Genomic DNA, 18,507 nt, shown 5'->3' with positions numbered 1-18,507 from the left:
TTGCCAGAAGCGCAGCAATTGACGGGAGAGGGCTGGAGACCAAGTAAGCGATGGTTTTGGTTACATGTAATTAAAAATAAGAAAAACGAACAGAGATTTGACTTAGGGATGAACACATAATATAGTGTGCAGAAGATGTGTTGTACAATAGAATTGTGCAGCCGAAACCTATATAATTTTGTTAACCAATTACTCCAATAAATTATTTTTGTTATTTTTTTATTTATTGATTTTAGCCAGAGAGGAAAGGGGAGAGATAGAGAACAGGAACATCAATCTGTTCCTGTATGTACCCCGATCGGGGATCAAACTAGCAACCTCTGCACTCCAGGCCGATGCTCGAACAAACGGAGCTATCTGGCCAGAGCCCATTAAATTCAATTAAAAAAAAATATCAACCGGTGAATGCATAAGTGGAACAACAAATTGACGTTTCTCTCTCTCTCTCTCTTTCTCTTTCTAAAATCAATCAATAAATTTTAAAAGTTAAAAATAGAAAATATAAACCAATTTGAAATTAATTAACCAATAAGGAAATTTTATTATTTCTCATAACAAGAAGTTCTAAATTAGATGAGTTCTGGGGTTGGTTAAATCAGCAACTTAATCTGCTCTCCGCAGCTTACTAGCTTGTCTTCAGGCCACCATATATCCAGCCACTCTGTTTGCATATTAAAGTGAATCCATGCAATGGTTGGAATTCTTTTGGTTGCAAATGTCAGAAATCCAACCTAGACTGGCTTAAAGAAAGTGAGAGCCCTGGCCGGGTGGCTCAGCAGATAGAGTGCTGTCCTAGTACGCCGAGGTCGTGGATTCAATCGCCGGTCAGGGCACCTACAAAAGGCAGTGAGTGCACAACTAAATATGGAACAACTGAGTAGAACAATGAGATGCTTCTCTCTCTCTCTCCCCCTTCTTTTCTCTCTTAAATCAATGAAAAAATTAAAGGAAAGAGAAAGAAAATAAGCCACAGGGCCATCAGGCATGTCTGGATCCAGGAGGGCATCAGAACTCTCTCATCTCACAGGTTTATTTGACTTTGCTTGGCTTTACTCTCAGACAGGTGGCAAGATGGCCGCCGGCAGTGCCAAACCTTCAATGCCGTGTAAATCATGATGGGGGTGGGGGGGCGGAGAAAGAGAGGGCAATTTTCTTCTAATACTCATCCACATGACAAATTTCATGAAGGGACTCTGATTGTCACAGGCCCATCCCTGGGAATAAAGGATGTAGACTTTGGATTGGCCAACCTTGGGTCTCCTGCCCACCCCTGGGACTTGAGGTCAGAACCATCCAAACCACAAAAAGTGAACCAAATTGAAGGGAGGACAAATGATTTCTCATCGGAAAACAGGTTGAGTAACTAAAATGTGTCGCTGCATCCCAGAAGCCTACAGGACAAGAGGACACCAGAATTCCAATGCAAACTGGGCTTAATAGGCACCTTCTTAGAACCATACCAGAAGGAAAAAGTGAAAGTAATTGGAAAATTTGGAAAGTCTACTTTGTGCCTGACCATGCACTTAGTATGGGAAGACCAAGCAAAGGCAGAGGGGCCAAGACAGAAAGGAGCTATAGTATTGTGATAGAGAAAGATGTCCAGCAGGCATTGCAGAAGAGCACTTCGCCCAACCTAGGACTATGAATCAGGGAACACTTTCTGAAGGAGGAGATATTTGAACTGTCTTAAAGGACTGTTAATGTTTGCCAAAGGAGTAAAGGAGAGAAGCAAGAAAAGCAATTGTCTGCATGGGCAGAGGAGGCCACAACAACCAGAGTTTCAGCTTTGGACAGCCACTGTCTCCACGGGATGGGGACTTTCTTGTCCTGTCTCCTCCCAGCTCTCCCCATGCCATTGCACAGTGACAAACCATCATGTTTCTAACAGTTATTCACTTGGGGGTTTCCAGAAGCATTCTCACAGTGGTTTGGACAGTAGCCTGCGTTCTGCCAACTACCCTCTATGAATATTGGTTAATCACTTCCCCTCTTTGGGATGGAGTTATTTTAAATTGTGGGTAAATTGACTATCGTGATTGTACATATCTGTGACTAGAAACCATTGGATTTTACACATTAATTGAGTGAATTGTATGGTATGTGAATTATATTTCAAAAAAGCTATTTTGTTCTTTTTTCTTTTTTTTAAGATTTTATTTATTGATTTTAGAGTGAGAGAAAGTAGGGGTGGGAATGGAGCGGGAAGCATCACCTTGTAGTAGTTGCTTCTCAGGTGTGCCTTGACCGGGCAAATCCAGGGTTTCTTTTTTTTTTTCTTTAAAGATTTCAGTATTGATTTTAAAGAAAGAGAAGGAAGAGAGGAGGATGGAGTGAGAAGTATCAACTTATACTTGCTTCACTTTAAATGTTCATTGATTGCTTGTTATATGTTCCTTGACTGGGCAAGCCCAGGGTTTTGAACCAGTGACATCAGCATTCCAGGTTGATGCTTTATCCACTGCGCCACTACAGACCAGGCAGAGCTGTGTTTGTTTGTTTGCTTGCTTTCTATTTTTTTTCTTTTTTTACAGAGACAGAGAGAGAGTCAGAGAGAGAGGGATAGATAGGGACAGATAGACAGGAATGGAGAGAGATGAGAAGCATATATCATTAGTTTTTCGTTGCGACACCTTAGCTGTTCATTGATTGCTTTCTCATATGTGCCTTGACCGTGGGGCTACAGCAGACCAAGTAACCCCTTGCTCGAGCCAGCGACCTTGGGTCCAAGCTGGTGAGCTTTGCTCAAATCAGATGAGCCCGTGCTCAAGCTGGCAACCTCGGGATCTCGAACCTGAGTCCTCCACATCCCAGTCTGACGCTCTATCCACTGCACCACAGCCTGGTCAGGCTTTAATATTTATTTTAGAGAGAGAGAGAGAGAAAGAGAGAAGATGGGAGGAGCAGGAAGCATCAACTCCCATATGTGCCTTGACCGGGCAAGCCCAAGGTTTCAAACCGGCAACCTCAGCATTCCAAATCGATCAACGCTCTCATCCACTGTGCCACCACAGGTCAGGCGACAGAGCTGTTGTTTGTTTGTTTGGTCGCTTGGTTGGTTGGTTTTGTCTTGTTTTTCACTGTAGTGAGCTAGGGTGATGGGGAAGTTTGGCCTAAGGGCTGTAGCACTGTTGTAAGCAAGTCTTTGCTACCTTGTGGACAGGTAACCCTGGTACTTTTTTTCCCCCCTTTATCTCCCTGCTCCTTGTTTTCCTCACTACAAAAGGGGGAATCCTTATCTTGTGTAAAGGTGGTTAAGGAACAAGTGCAGTCTGGGGTCCGAAGGCAAGGTTAGAATTCTGGCTCTGTGACTGACAGTCTCTGTGCCTTCACTTCCTCATCTCTTTGCTGGGGATAATAGTACCTACTTCGTAGAATTGTTGGGAAGATTGAGTTGATCTCTACAAAGTTCTAAGAATTATGCCTGGCATGTGGTTCATCAGGTGCATAAAAAGAGTAGCTAATTTATTCTATCTATTTCAGAACCTGGATTCTATTTGGGATCTTCTTGAAAGGGTGTAACTGACCCAAGCCTACTCCTAGACTCCCTGAGAACGGAGGGCTCCCCACACCTGTGCCCCACCTAAAAGAGGGTACACAATATGGCAGTGGCCTGCCAGCCACACTTCTCTTCTCTGAAAGTGCCTCTCCCACAGGAGTGGGCTTCCACAGTCTCCAGCCATGACCAAGTGGACAGCAGTGGACCCCTCACCCAAGCTGTACCAGTCAACTCCTCTTTTTTTTGTTGTTGTTTTTTGTTTTGTTTTGTTTTGTTTTACTTTTCCGAAGCTAGAAATGGGGAGGCAGTCAGACAGACTCCCGCATGCGCCCGACTGGGATCCACCCGGCACGCCCACCAGGGGGCGATGCTCTGCCCATCCAGGGCTTCGCTCTGTTGCGACCAGAGCCATTCTAGCGCCTGGGGCAGAGGCCAAGGAGCCATTCCCAGCGCCCAGGCCATCTTTTTGCTCCAATGGAGCCTCGGCTGCAGGAGGGGAAGAGAGAGACAGAGAGGAAGGGGGGGGCGGAGAAGCAGATGGGCGCCTCTCCTGTGTGCCCTGGCCAGGAAACGAGCCCAGGACTCCTGCACGCCAGGCCGACGCTTCACCACTGAGCCAACTGGCCAGGGCCGTCAACTCCCCTTTTGAGAGGCAACACAACTCTAGGCTGGGCACCCATTCTGTATCATGTGAATGGAGATGCTGAGAAGCCCGAAAGAAACCATGGAACAGACTCACAAGGAATGACAAGGAACCCTATAGTCTCAGAGGGGGAAGGAGAGGGCTTCTACTTTGACCTTTGGTTCATTTCCATTCAGTCATTCAATGAATTTTTTAAGTACCTACTATGTGCCACACCCAGGGATACAGCAGTGAACAAGAGGGACAAATTCCTGCCCTTAGGTCTGATGGGAAACCATGGAAAGGTTTTGAGCAGGAAAATAACACAATCTTACTACATTTTTAAAAGGTCAGTCTGGCTGCTCTGTGATGACTGGGTTGTGGGGGGCAAGGAAAGAAGCAGAGAATGTCGCAACAATCCAGGCAAGTGACGGTGATGGCTAGGACTAGGGTGGTGACTAGGATTAGGGAGGGAGTGGTGAGGAAGAGTGGGAGTCTGGATCTATTTTGAAGTTTCCAGTTCCTGGTTCTAGTTCCTCATGAGATCCGTCTACTTCCTGCCCCCAATGTCATCCAGATTTCCCCCTTGTCCCTCCCCCAAATGTCTATATTGCTTGGGCTAAGCATGTGAGAAGGAATTTGTTTACTTGCATTGAATCATCTCCAACAAAGACATGTTGGTTCCTAGGGCTGCTCTAATTCACCACTATCTAGAACATGACCAATTTCATTTTCCCTGTGTTATGGAAAGTGTTTTCTCTCATTACTCTTGTGAGTAATCCATACAGGAAATTTCCTGAGGGAAACTTTTCTTTGGAGAACTTTCAAAGGAAGCAGTCAGAGGATTTATTTTATGATGTGGAAAAATGCTTATAATATAGCATATACCACCACCAGGTATGCCTACAGCATCTGATAAGGAGAACAGATAATAGCAACAGTTGCTACAGTGTGTAGCTTATAATGTGCCAGGCTTTGCTCTAAGATATTTTTTAAATACTTAAAGCATTTAAGTCTGATCAGGAGGTGGGGCAGTGAATAGAGCGTCAACCAAGAATCTGAGGACCCAGCCTGACCTGTGGTGGCGTAGTGGATAAAGCATCGACCTGGAAATGCTGAGGTTGCCGGTTCAAAACCCTGAGCTTGCCTGGTCGAGGCACATATGAGAGTTGATGCTTCCAGCTCCTCCCCACCTTCTCTCTCTCTCTCTCTCCTTTTCTCTCTCCTCTCTAAAATGAATTTAAAAAAAAAAAAAAGAATCTGAGGACCCAGCTTGAGCGCAGACTCATCCAGCTTGAGCATGGGGTCACTGGCTCAACTGGAGGCCCCTGGGTCAAGGCATGAGAAAGCAATCAATAAACAACTAAAAGTGCCGCAACTATGAGTTGATGTTTCTCATCTATCTCTCTCCCTTCTTGTCCCTCTCTCTGTCTCTTGTTTAAAAAAAAAAAAAAAAAAAAAAAAAAAATATATATATATATATATATATATATATATATATATATATATGGCCTGACCAGATGGTGGCACAGTGGATAGAGCATCGGACTGGGATGTGGAAGACCCAGGTTCAAGACCCCGAGGTCGCTAGCTTGAGCGTGGGCTCATCTGGTTTGAGCAAAGCTCACCAGCTTGGACCCAAGGTCGCTGGCTCAAGCAAGGGGTCACTCGGTCTGCTGAAGGCCCGCAGTCAAGGCACATATGAGAAAGCAATCAATGAACAACTAAGGTGTTGCAACGCGCAACAAAAAACTAATGATTGATGCTTCTCATCTCTCCGTTCCTGTCTGTCTGTCCCTGTCTATCCCTCTCTCTGACTCTCTCTCTCTGTCTCTGTAAAATAAAACAAACAAAAAAGAAAAAATATATATGTGTATTTTTTATTTATATGTATATTTATTTATATGTATATTTTTATTTATATATGTATATATATAAATAAATACATTTTATAAAATATTTAAGATAAAATGTATATATTAACTCATTTAAGCCTCAGGAAAACCCTGTGAGGTAGGCTTATTTTATAGTTCCTATCATTGCCCTTATTTGAAAGATGAGATAACTTAGGCACAGAAAGATTGAGTATAAAGTCACAAAACTAGTAAGTGGTAGATCTAAGATTCCTCCCAGGCATTCAGGCACTATACTCTTAGCTAGTATTTCTCAACTAAGAGCACTAATGATATTTGGGTGAGATGAGTCTTTGTTGGACAGGACTGTCCATTTCACTCATTGTAGTGAGTTTAGCATCCATGGCTTTGCATACATGAACTCAGTTTAATTCTCTCCACAGCCCTGTGGGTTAGGCATTATTGTTCTCATTCCAATCTTACAGAAGAGGAAACTGAGACCCAGAGAGGTTAAGCACCTTTCCCTGAATTACCCAGCTCAAAACAGGAGGAGTCAGCATTTGAACCCAAGCGCTGTGACTCCAGATCCTGTGCTTTTAACCATACTGCTACCCTACCTCACTAAAAGTTAAGAGAATAGGTGAAGGTATAAAATGTCCTGGCAGGACAGCACCTTGAAGGAGGCCTTTCAAAGTGGACTCGAGCTCAAGGGAGCCAATGCAATCTGAAAAGGCTAAGATGGCAGGAACCAGTGATCCTTTCCTTGTGCGGAACTAACTAACAGGTAAACGGGGAAAGGGATGGGATTAGGAGGAGTCTAACTTGTAGGACACAACCCAGGAACTGGGGACAATTAAGAGGGAATTGGGAATCCACACCACAGCAAGCCAAAGGAATGGACTGCTGGATGAGTGCCTTGTCAGCTCCTCCTCCTGAAGCTGTTCCTTCCCTTAAAAGTGTAAAGCTGCCTGGACTTCCTGGACACTCTTTTGCCTGTAACTCTGCTCACACCTGGCTAATGGCAGGGCTAATTGACACTATTTTGGATAAAGCTATTTGTAGCTCATACCAAGAGTCAAATTTTCTGGCTCTATATATCATCCAAAAATAATTCAACAAAAGACCAGAGACCTGGAAATACCAGAGACTGCCTCCCTGACTTTGTACCTTTAAGCCAACTGCACATCGTAAACTGTGGAGTCCGAAATGCAAAATCATGAAAAGTAGGAGTGGGCCATTGCCCAGGACATTACTTTATTCTGAATTCAACCTTCTCTTCAACTGATGTTCAGCTCTGGGGCCCTGACCCTGACCTTTACTCTGTATTCCATTCTCAGCCCTGTTTCAGGACTTTGAACTTGTGGGGAATTCTGACTCAGACTCTTCGCTCTGGTTCCTCTTACCCCCCTGCCCACTTCAGGAGGAACATCCCATCCAAGCCCAAGTCATTAGGACCTGTGCCTTGGTCAGCAATCACTTGTTTGCAAGTAGAAGAAACCCACTCAGACTGGTAAAAGGAAAGAATTTACTACGAGAACCCAGGAGTGTAATAGAATCCAAGGCAATCATTGCAGCCATGTAATAGGAGGTTGCAATGGGGCCTTTCCCTGTTTCTGTTTCTAAAGAAATACAAATGCCTGGATATCTTATCCCAAAGTGAATGCCGGCCTTCTCTTACGCAGAAGTTACAAAGGAAAAGTGTAGAACCAGTTTTACCACTCTTAGACCTCCCAACCAGATCAGAGATATTAAAAAGTGGTCACTGGTACACCTGAAACTAATATAATATTGTATGTCAACTATAATTGAAAACAAAAAATTATAAAAGAAATGAAAGGTGATCAGAATATGGAAAGGGAAAAGGATTTAATGAAGAGATATTTTTGGAGAGAGCTGTTGTCTGTACTGTGTTCCCATCGCCCAGGACAGAAAAGGAGAGAGAGCGAGAGGTGTACCCTATGTTATTTCCAGCCCAGGGAGGCATTCCTTCAGTGACAGGGTATCTCTCCATGCTGTGGCCCAGGGGCTGACTTCTCCCCAAGAAATCCTAAAGATGATTTCTCACCAACTGTTTTGGCAACACATATCAAGAACTTTCCATGTGTGAGACACTGTCCTGTGTTTTTCACACTTTAACTCATTTGATTCTTCCAATAACCCTGGGGGGTAAGTGCTGTCTATTGAAACCTGATGTACCTGATTTTTCCACATCAATAAATATTCTTCTGCCACATGGATTTAATGGCTGCACAGTCTTCTTTTGCATTGCTGCAAAGCCTCATGGTTACACACTTGGACTCTGGAATCAGACTGCCTTTTAAAAATCCCATCTCCACCAATTATCTATTTTACAGAACCATTTTTATAAAGGAAGTGAATACTAACTCCAGGCTCAGCTGCCTAAATAATCCCTATATTTCTAGCCTACTAGAATCATCTTTTAATCCAGTAATAATTCTTGAACACTTAGCATCCTTCAGAAACTGGAGATCAAACAACGAATGAGACAGATGTATTCCCTGCTTTCGTGGAGTTTATATTTTAGTAAGGAAGACAGACAGTAACAAGTGAAAATGCCAAAGGAGAATGCAAATAGAATTTCAATGAAGGGGAAAATGCAAGGTCTGCTAACATGGAGAAAGTTTAATAAAACTGTCTTGAACTCCCAGACTGGGGAGTGGGAAGCCCAGAGTCCCTCCCAATATCTCTTAAGGATATAATTAGGTGTGGGGAACTTTGACTCTATGGCTGCTGGTCTACCCGGGCTCCAATTCCCTTTTCTTGGATTCTTAAGTCTCTATCATCCTATTGGTTCCTGGGATGAACAAACAGGACATGGAGAATCACAGTAACGCTTGATCTTGGCTTAATACTTCCTCCTCCCAAGAGAGTTTTGCCAATCAAGTCTTCGCAGGTCTTTGTAGGCCCATGAGGCTGTTGTCCTTCAAATGTAGGGCCCTTTGGAGAGTGCCTCATCCCATCCCCCTCTCCCATTTTACAGATGGAGCAACTGAGTCTCATCTCCTTCAATAATTTTCTGAAGAAATTTACGTTTCTCCTCTGAGTTTCAAAGTTGTCACCATAAAATGCCTGTTCAAAGGAACATAGAAATCAGTCTGAAGTTTCATCAAAAGTTTATCTCAAGCCTGACGTGTGATGGCGCGGTGAATCAAGCGTTGACCTGAACGCTGAAGTTGCAGGTTCAAAACCCTAGGCTTGCCCGGTCAAAGCACATATGGGAGTTGATGCTTCCTGCTCCTCCCCCCTTCTCTCTTCTCTAAAATAAGTAAATAAATAAACAAACAAACAAATAAATAAGTTTATCTTAAGCTGTTAAATTGTCACCACTTTGGGGCACTTCCACATTCCAAATCTTCAAGCGTCAAAATCAAGGGAACTAAACGAGATACACACAAATGGATGTCTCAGAAAAGAGAAGTAGCAGCAGTTGAGAGGAAGAACAACATCCTCAATTTTCAAGATATTTACAAAGTGTGTGTATGTTTTTTTCTTTCTGAGTTCCCTCTTCAAAGAAATTATACCTCCCAGTTCCAACAAAGTTATTGGTGCACCCTTTGCTGTCAAATAGACAAAAACTAAGGCAACTATGAGACACCTGTATATTAGTAAACACTTCAAATAGTGATAATGGCCAGTACTAGGGAAGATATGACAAAACCAGTACTTACACAATTTCCTTGTGACATGGTAACTGGCACAATACTTTCAAATGCAATTTGGTAAAATATTTTAAGAGGTATTAATTCTTCTCCGGGAGCATTACCCTAATTAAATTTTATAAAGAAGAAAAAATAAATAAAGTAGCAAAACTTGGAAGTACCTATGTACCAAAGGTGTTTTGAGTATGTACCTCATGTCAGGTCCCATGCTACACACATGACAGGTCTTTGTTTCTGGGTTTTGTTTTGTTTTTTCATGTTTCTCACTGCCTATGATCGGATTTTTTTATTCAAAATTAGCTGTCCAAAGTGATTTGACCTTTATAGAATAAACAAATTTAAGTTTACGCCTGAGGTTTCTCTTCTTCTGCGGTGGGTTTCTTTTCCGCAGGCTTCTCAGCTGCTGGGTTCTTGGAAGCTGCAGACTTTTTTCCCACCAAAGGCTTCCTCTGCTTTGTAACGACAACAGCCGTCTTTCCCTTCTCCCCACCACAGGGTTCCTGCCTGGAACCCCTTCTCATCTGATATAGCTTCCAGTGCCGCTGCAGCTTAATCGGCACCGGAGCTCTGTGGTTCTTGGCCTGGCAAAGAATGGTGTTCCCACAGGAGGTCTTTGCATAGGGGTTTAGCCTCAACATGATTCTCAGGTTTTTCAGTGGATTCTTCTTCAAGACTCTGTGATGAATCTTCTTGCAATAGTGCTCGGAAGGCTCTTTGGATTTCTTGGCTTTTCAAGATTCTGCTAAGGTCAGTATCTTATGCATGAGGAGGTGGTAGTTACTCTTAAGGGAGGCAGCTTTGCCACACAGATCATCTAACTTGGGGAAAGCACTTTCAGTCTAAATGCAGAAAAGGCCCACATGCCCACCAGGAGCAAGTTTCAAAATGTTCAGTTTGCCTGCATTAAACAGAGTAATTCCAGGAATGTTTCTGAAGGCTTTGATGGTATCGTTGTCCTCACTGTAGATGATCCAAGGTCCCCTGTGCCAAATACAACAGTTTCTCACTTTGCCCTTGACATCTCTCACTCACTGAGAGGCAGAAACCTTTTTGATACCATTTCAGGCCTTAAGTTTCTTTTTCTTTTCTTTTCTTTTTTTTTTAAAGTGAGAGGAGGAAAGATAGACTCCCACATGTGCCTCCACCAGGATCCAACTGGCAACCACCATCTGGGGCCAATGCTCAAATCAACCAAGCTATCCTCAGCACCTGAGGCCAACACTCAAACCCATCGAGCCACTGGCTGCGGAAGGGGAAGAGAGAGAGTAGAGGGAGAAGAAGAGGAAGAGAAGCAGATGATCGTTTCTCACGTGTGCCCTGACTGGGAATCAAAACCAGGACGTCGCCTGACCAGTGGTGGTGCAGTGGATAAAGTGTCGACCTGGAAATGCTGAGGTCGCCGGTTCGAAACCCTGGGCTTGCCTGGTCAAGGCACATATGGGAGTTGATGCTTCCAGCTCCTCCCCACCTTCTCTCTCTGTCTCTCTCTCCTCTCTCTCTCCCTCTCTGTCTCTCTCTCTCCTCTCTAAAATGAATAAATAAAGTTAAAAAAATGTGTAATGCATTAAGCACATGGAAAAAAAAACCCAGGACATCTGCATGCTGACACTCTGTAACACCCAGCCAACCAGCTAGGGCAGCCTTAAGTTTCTTAAGAAGCATAAGAGCCTCCTTGATTTTCTTGTAGCTTTCAACTTTATCTTCAACCAGCAAAGAAAGTTCAGGAGCTTCCTCAATATAATGACCTTAAGACATGACCGGGTTGGCAAAGCCAAGACAACCAGGGCAGAGCAGATGGCATATTGCTTCTTGTTGAGTGTACTCTGCAGTGCCAACGACGCCAGGTTTTGGTTGGTGCCAACATGCGGCCCCTGCGACACATATTTCCAAAAGCACCCTGGCCAGAGCAATGAGTTCTACCACCTCTGGGAATTTGAGCCACAGCTCTGCCAGGACCTTAAGACTCAGTACTGGTTTGATAACCTGCCAATTCACGGACAGCATTGGGTTATCTATCGTGTTTTGTGCAAGTTGGTGTGAACAGATGTCATAATATCTGTCTGAATGGAAACCTTGAACACAGCAGGCAAAGTAGTGTTTTTTCCAGATGATTCTCCCTTTCGAAGTGCACTGACATCAGTGGACGCGCTCAACTATGGCGTCGGGAGGAGAAGGCCACACCCCTCTCAACCTGGTGGCTCCCACAGGAAAAACAAAAGCCCGATCTATTATTTCATGCAATCCTCGAGACAATTAACTGCAGTATATGTTACTATTTTACCCCTCATAAACCAGCTGGGGAAACTGAGGCTACAAGAAATCTATAATTTGCTTGTAACTTGGTAGAGTTGAAGTTGGGATCGGAACCCAAGCAGACTGCCTCCAGGGTCACACACTCCAGCACTGTGTCTTGCTGCCTTTGTCTTCAGTGACTGGCTGCTCCAGTGCCATTTCTTGTCCCCAGACCTGCCCCCCAGCACTAAGCTGAGATCTGGATTTAATCATATAGACTTATGAAAATCTTTGGGGGAAGACATAAATTTACTAGTGGAGGAATAATGATGATTTTCCTTCTACGGTAGTGTGTGGAGAGGAGGCAATGTGAGAGAGATTGCAGATAGGTCATCTCATTAAATCCTCCCAACTCCAAGGTAGGGGATTATTAGTCTCTTTGATAGGTATGGAAACAGACTCGGAGTGGGGAGGTGACCAGCTCAAGGTCACACAACAAGTAAGTGATAATGGTCTCAGAATCCCAGCCCTGAGGGTCTGATTCTAGAGCCTGTGCCCCTTCCCCAGGCTGGCTCTTTCACAAAGTCTCAAAATATAATTACTGTAGTTGACCCAGATGCAGGGAATAATGCGCTGAGCAGGGAGGATGTTTGGTGGATGGTCCTAGGCACTCTGACCCGGCTCTTGTGGCTGTACATTCTGTTCAGGAAGTCAGGCAGTCCAGGTCTGGGATCCAAAGAGGGATGAGGCATTGGCAGGTGCTCAACTGATATGGCAAAGAGGAAGGTGTTGACATAAGAAATGTCCAAACCTGCAGAGAATTTTTATGAGTCTGTTTGAGCCAAACTGACAACACATGCCAGAGAACGAGATTTCAAGTGCTCAGAAGAAGGCAGTTTTATGGCTTATTTTATACATTAGAACCAAAGGAGAAGACCTAAAGGAGGTGCATGAAATAAATCCATTGGTGGTCAACAACCAGCCAACTCCCAGACATGTGAGCAAATCCAACAAAGATCAGCAGAGCTGCCTAGCTGACCACCAAATGTATAAACTTACCGTTGCATGCTTTTGAAGCATATGATTGTTCACTGCGCATCATTATTGCGGCAATAGATAATCGATATTTCAATATTACAGTAGTCCCCTCTTGTCTGTGGTTTTACTTGCTGCTGTTTCGCTTACCCAGGGTCAACTATGGTTTAAAACTATTAAATGGAAAAATCTCAGAAATAAATGATTCATAGATTTTAAATTGCATGCCATTCTGAGAAGTGTGATAAAGTCTTGCTCCCTCCCACTCCCTCTTTCCCAGGATGTGAATCTCATGTTTGTCCAGCATATCCGTGCTCTATAAGCTTTCTTTTTTTTTTTTTTTTTTTGTTTGTTTGTTTGGTTTTTTTTTTTTTATAATTTTATTTTTTTAATGGGGTGACATCAATAAATCAGGATACATATATTCAAAGATAACAAGTCCAGGTTATCTTGTCGTTCAATTATGTTGCATACCCACCACCCAAAGTCAGATTGTCCTCTGTCACCTTCTATCTTGTTTTCTTTGTGCCCCTCCCCACCCCCTATCCCTCTCCCATTCCCCCCTCCCCCCTGTAACCACCACACTCTTGTCAATGTCTCTTAGTTTCAGTATTATGTCCCACCTATGTATGGAATAATACAGTTCCTGGTTTTTTCTGATTTACTTATTTCGCTTCGTATCATGTTATCAAGATCCCACCATTTTGCTGTAAATGTTCCGATGTCATCATTTCTTATGGCTGAGTAGTATTCCATAGTGTATATGTGCCACATCTTCTTTATCCAGTCATCTGTTGATGGGCTTTTTGGTTGTTTCCATGTCCTGGTCACTTCTATAAGCTTTCTGTCCATTAGTCACCTAGTAACCAGTCCAGTTATCGAATTGATTGTCATGGTATCATAATGCTTGTGCTCGAGTAACCTTTATTTTCCTTAATAGTACCACTTTCATATAACTTATTACAGTATATTCTTACAACTGTTCTATTTTATTATTATTGTTGTTAACCTTTTACTGTGCCTAATTTATAAATTAAACTTTATCACAGGAAAGTATGTAAAGGAAAAAGCCATACATTTATATAGGATTTGGTACAATCTGAGGTTTCAGGCATCCACTGGGAGTCTTGAAATGTATCCCCCACAGATAAATGGGGGATGACTGTAATTTCCTTTGTGGCCTTGATGGAAAAGTAACTTCAGAAGACTCATTCCACTGAAGAAGCCAAATCCTTCTTACCCTGGAGGACAGGGCTATAATGAAAGCTAAAGTCGTCAAAGCTAAACCTTCTCCTGAGAATTTGAATTTTGAGATAGTACAGCCAAGATAGGAGATCAGGTTGGAAGTCATTCTTCACCGTGGTGGTGACAGCACTTAGGCAAAAATGTGCCTGCAACATGATCCTTGGTTCTTGTCTGTCCCCAAACTGGCTTCACCAGCTACCCATTAATTCTTTGAGGCTCACCACAATTCTTCCAATTAATTCTCTTTTGCTGAAAATTGGCAGAAGGCTGTCTGTAACTACTACTGCACCGTGTGGACCCAAATTCAAGTTCCAGCTTTGCTGTTCAGCAGCTGACCATGGTTCAGGGGCTTGATGGATAGATGACCTCCCAAAGGGTTCTTTGGCCCTGGTGTCACTCAAGAAACACAGGAAATAGTTGATAATGGAAAGAGACTTGACTGGGGGTGGTGAACACAAAATATAATATACAGATGATGTATTATAGAATTGTACACCTGAAACCTATATAATTTTTTTAAAATCAATGTCACCCCCATAAATTCAATTTAAGGAAAAAGGAACACAAGTAAATAAGGCAATAGTGTCAGGGGTTGAGTGCCAACTTCACTTTTGCCCTGAAAGGGGACAGTTATCTCCTCTCCCTGTATCTGGCAGCTGGAGTCTGGCCAGGTGACCCATGCCTGGTTCATGGGATGATCCCACCTAGTCTTTGAATCTGAAGAGATAATCTTGGCCTTGACTGGTTTTCTTAGTGGATAGAGCATCAGCCAGGTGTGTGGACATCCTGGGTTCAATCCCTGGTCAGGGCACACAGAAGCAACCATCTACTTCTCTTCCCCCCTCTCTCCCCCTGCTCTCTCTCTCTTCCCCTCTTGTAGACAGTTGCTCGATTGTTCTGAGCATCAGCTTTTGGTGCTGAGGATGGCTCAGTTGGTCCGAGTATCGGCCTCAGGTGCTGAGGATAGCTCGGTTGATTTGAGCATTGGCCCAAAACAGGGGTTGCTGGGCAGATCCTGGTTGGGGCACATGTGGAAGTCTGTCTCTCTATCTCCCCTTCACTCACTTAAAAAAAAAAAAAAAAGAATCAACCAACAAATGCATAAATAAGTGGAACAACAAATCAATGTTTCTCTCTCTCTCTCTCTCTCTCTCTCTCTCTCTCTCTCTCTCTCTCTCTTTGATTTTACCTTTGCCTGGCAGCTGGATGCCACCTCTTGATTGGTTTCAGTCTCTTGAATGCCTCCTTGTATAAAAAGGTACATTTCATATTAAATTTGGACTTTATTTCTTTCACCTTGCCTTGCCTGGAACAATTGTGTGATTAATCTGTCATCTGTTTGGAGTATGTTATTTATTTATTTTTTTTGTATTTTTCTGAAGTTGGAAACGGGAAGGCAGACAGACTCCCCCATGCACCCGACCGGGATCCACCCGGCATGCCCACCAGGGGGCGATGCTCTGCCCATCTGGGGCATTGCTCTGTTGCAACCAAAGCCATTCTGGCGCCTGAGGCAGAGGTCCCAGAGCCATCCTCAGCGCCCAGGCCAACTTTGCTCCAATGGAGCCTTGGCTGCGGGAGAGGAAGAGAGAGACAGAGAGGAAGGAGAGGAGTGGGGTGGAGAAGCAAATGGGCGCTTCTCCTGTGTGCCCTGGCCGGGAATTGAACCCGGGACTTCTGCACACCAGGCTGACGCTCTACCACTGAGCCAATAGGCCAGGGCCTGGAGTATGTTATTTCTTTTTTTTTTAAAGGAAGGAGAGAGAACGAGCGAGATTGTAGCTGCTTCACCGTAATTGTTCATTGGTTGCTACTTGTATGTGGGCTTCAAACCAGTCACCTTAGTGTTCCAAGTCAATGCTCTACCCACTGCACCACCACAGGTAAGGCTCTTTATTTAGTTTATTAAGAGATATTATCCTGTATCTTGTTGGCTTGTGAAATAATTACAATTCCTACAGTGAACTTATGCTAAAAAAATTGCTAGCAAAGACAACTGAGTCTCTGAGTATAACTTTGCTGCCTCCCCAAAGCAAAATAAAACAAAAACATATTGTTATTCCAAATAAAATAGGGGTTCTTCTATTTTGGAAGAGGGAGAGGATAGATATTAGGCAACCAGCAATATTACTACAGTTAACCGCTCACATTGGTTCAATGGTACATGTAATAGTCTTTGACAGATTACAAAGTGACTTCCTCTTTATTACCTCCCCTGAACCTTCTAACACATCTGTGTAGTAGTTGTCATTATCTACATTGTTACAACTGAGGAAACTGAGGCTCAGAAACAGGCAGTTACCTAAGGCCAAGCAATAGTGATGACAGAGCTGGCAGACAAATCTAGATCTATCTTGAAGGCCCCAGTTCTTTCCCATTCCGCATCTTGCCTTCTTGAACTAATTTTGGCCCTGCTGTAGTTAAAATTCATTTGTTGTGAAATACCCAAAAAGTTAGGAACCATCATCAGGCCATAAGATCAAGTATAAACAAGAAAACAATGAACTGTGAAGAGTGATAATCAGTAATGGTCTCCTTCTTTCTAGTCCTCTCTACCACCTCCCCAGTGCTCACAGGGTACATAACATAATACCGTATTTCCCCATGTATAAGACACTCCCATGTATAACACACACCTTAATTTTGGGGCCCAAAATTTGAAAAAACAATGTATTACATAAAGATATTGAACTCAACTTTTATTCATCATAAAATTCATACAACTCCTCATCACTGTCGAAACTCCCATCCATTAACTTGTCCTCATCTATGTCTGATGACAAATCACTGTCTTCATTTATTGCCTCGTCCTCAGTTCCATCTATGGCATTTGAAATGCCACAACGACTGTATAAGCCACACCCAGTTTTTAGACCCCAAATTTTTCCCAAAAAGTGCATCTTATACATGGGGAACTACGGTAAGTATGTGAAAGTGACTCTGGACCCACTGCCCAGTCTGGACAGTCGGCAACCTGAGACAACATTGGTACCAACTAGGGAGATGGGGGACGGGTATCAGCAGTTACCTGAAGAGAGACAGGCTCCGTGTCCTCTAAAAACAACCAAATCCCCTTCCCAAGTGTCAAATTATCCTCTTCCTAGGAGAGGGAAGTGAAAAGAACTGACATTTATGATATCTATTTTACAAATAAGGAAACTAAGGTGAGGAGGTGAAGTGATTTGCCCAGGATCACACAGCCAGTGACAACTGAGATTCAAAATATTTCTAGCATTTGCTCATTTCTGTGGTGCACATACTCCCAACATAGCTAATTTCAGACTAACGTGACATCTGTGAACACAGAGTTGGGAAGATTTGCTTACAATGGATTCTCACAAGCAAATCTCTGAACAGCAAACGCAACATGCTATTGCATTTTAAACACATTTTCCACTTACTAGAGCATAAGGGCAGGGACTTCATCTTTTCTGACTTGTCCCCACAGCATATGGCAGAGTGCTACCTACAGTGGGCCGTCATTAAACGTTGGCAGAATGAAAGGACACCCATTCTCTTTCCATAGGGCCATGCTGCCTTGAATAGCCACACATACTAAAAATATCACATGTATACAATTTTATTGACTAAACTCTTTCACACCCAGCAACTCAAGCAGAATTTATTGAGTCAATGGCAGGCAATACCACCTTGAACATGACGGACACCCTGTGAAAAAGGCTCCTTTGGAAGCCTGAATTTCTCCCTTCTCACCTCACTACTTCTCACTTTACTATCGTCTTCGCCCTTTAAAAAAAAATTATGTATGTACGGTAACATAAACTTACCATTTTAACCATTTTTAAACGTACAGTTTATCAAAATTAAGTATATCAATGTTGTTGTATAACTATCCGCACCATCTCATTTCTAAGAACTTTTTTATTTTCCTAATTGAAACTCCATACCCATTAAACTACAACTCTCCATTCCCCCTCCCCCAACCCTTGGCAACCACCATTCTTCTATCTGTTTCTATGCATTTGACTACTCCAGGTTTATATAAGTGGAATCAAATAATATTTGTCCTTTGTGTCTGGCTTATTTTATGATATTTAGTGTAATGTCTTCAAAGTTTCCATGTTGTAGCATGTGGCAGAAGTTCCTTCCTTTTATTTTATTTTATTTATTATTATTATTTTATTTTTCTGAAATGAGCAGTTGGGAGACAGAGAGAGAGACTCCCGCATGCGCCCGACTGGGATCCACCCGGCATGGCCACCAGGGAGTGATGGTTGGCCCCCTCTGAGGCATTGCTCCACTGCAATCGGAGCCATTATAGTGCCTGAGGTGGAGGCCATGGAGCCATCCTCAGCGCCAGGGCCAACTTTGCTCCAATGGAGC

The 18,507-nt window shown here is 43.2% G+C and overlaps 1 pseudogene; it reads right to left on the bottom strand.

Moving 5' to 3' along the window:
• Nucleotides 1-9,995: 9,995 nt before the first annotated feature.
• LOC136330069 (large ribosomal subunit protein uL4 pseudogene) lies at nt 9,996-12,985 on the bottom strand (annotated as a pseudogene).
• Nucleotides 12,986-18,507: the final 5,522 nt, after the last annotated feature.

Source organism: Saccopteryx bilineata, chromosome 3 (assembly GCF_036850765.1).
Source record: "Saccopteryx bilineata isolate mSacBil1 chromosome 3, mSacBil1_pri_phased_curated, whole genome shotgun sequence".
Lineage (NCBI taxonomy): Eukaryota > Metazoa > Chordata > Mammalia > Chiroptera > Emballonuridae > Saccopteryx > Saccopteryx bilineata.
The sequence above is the reverse complement of the archived record's forward strand: the minus strand, read 5'-3'. Positions and strand labels throughout refer to the sequence as shown.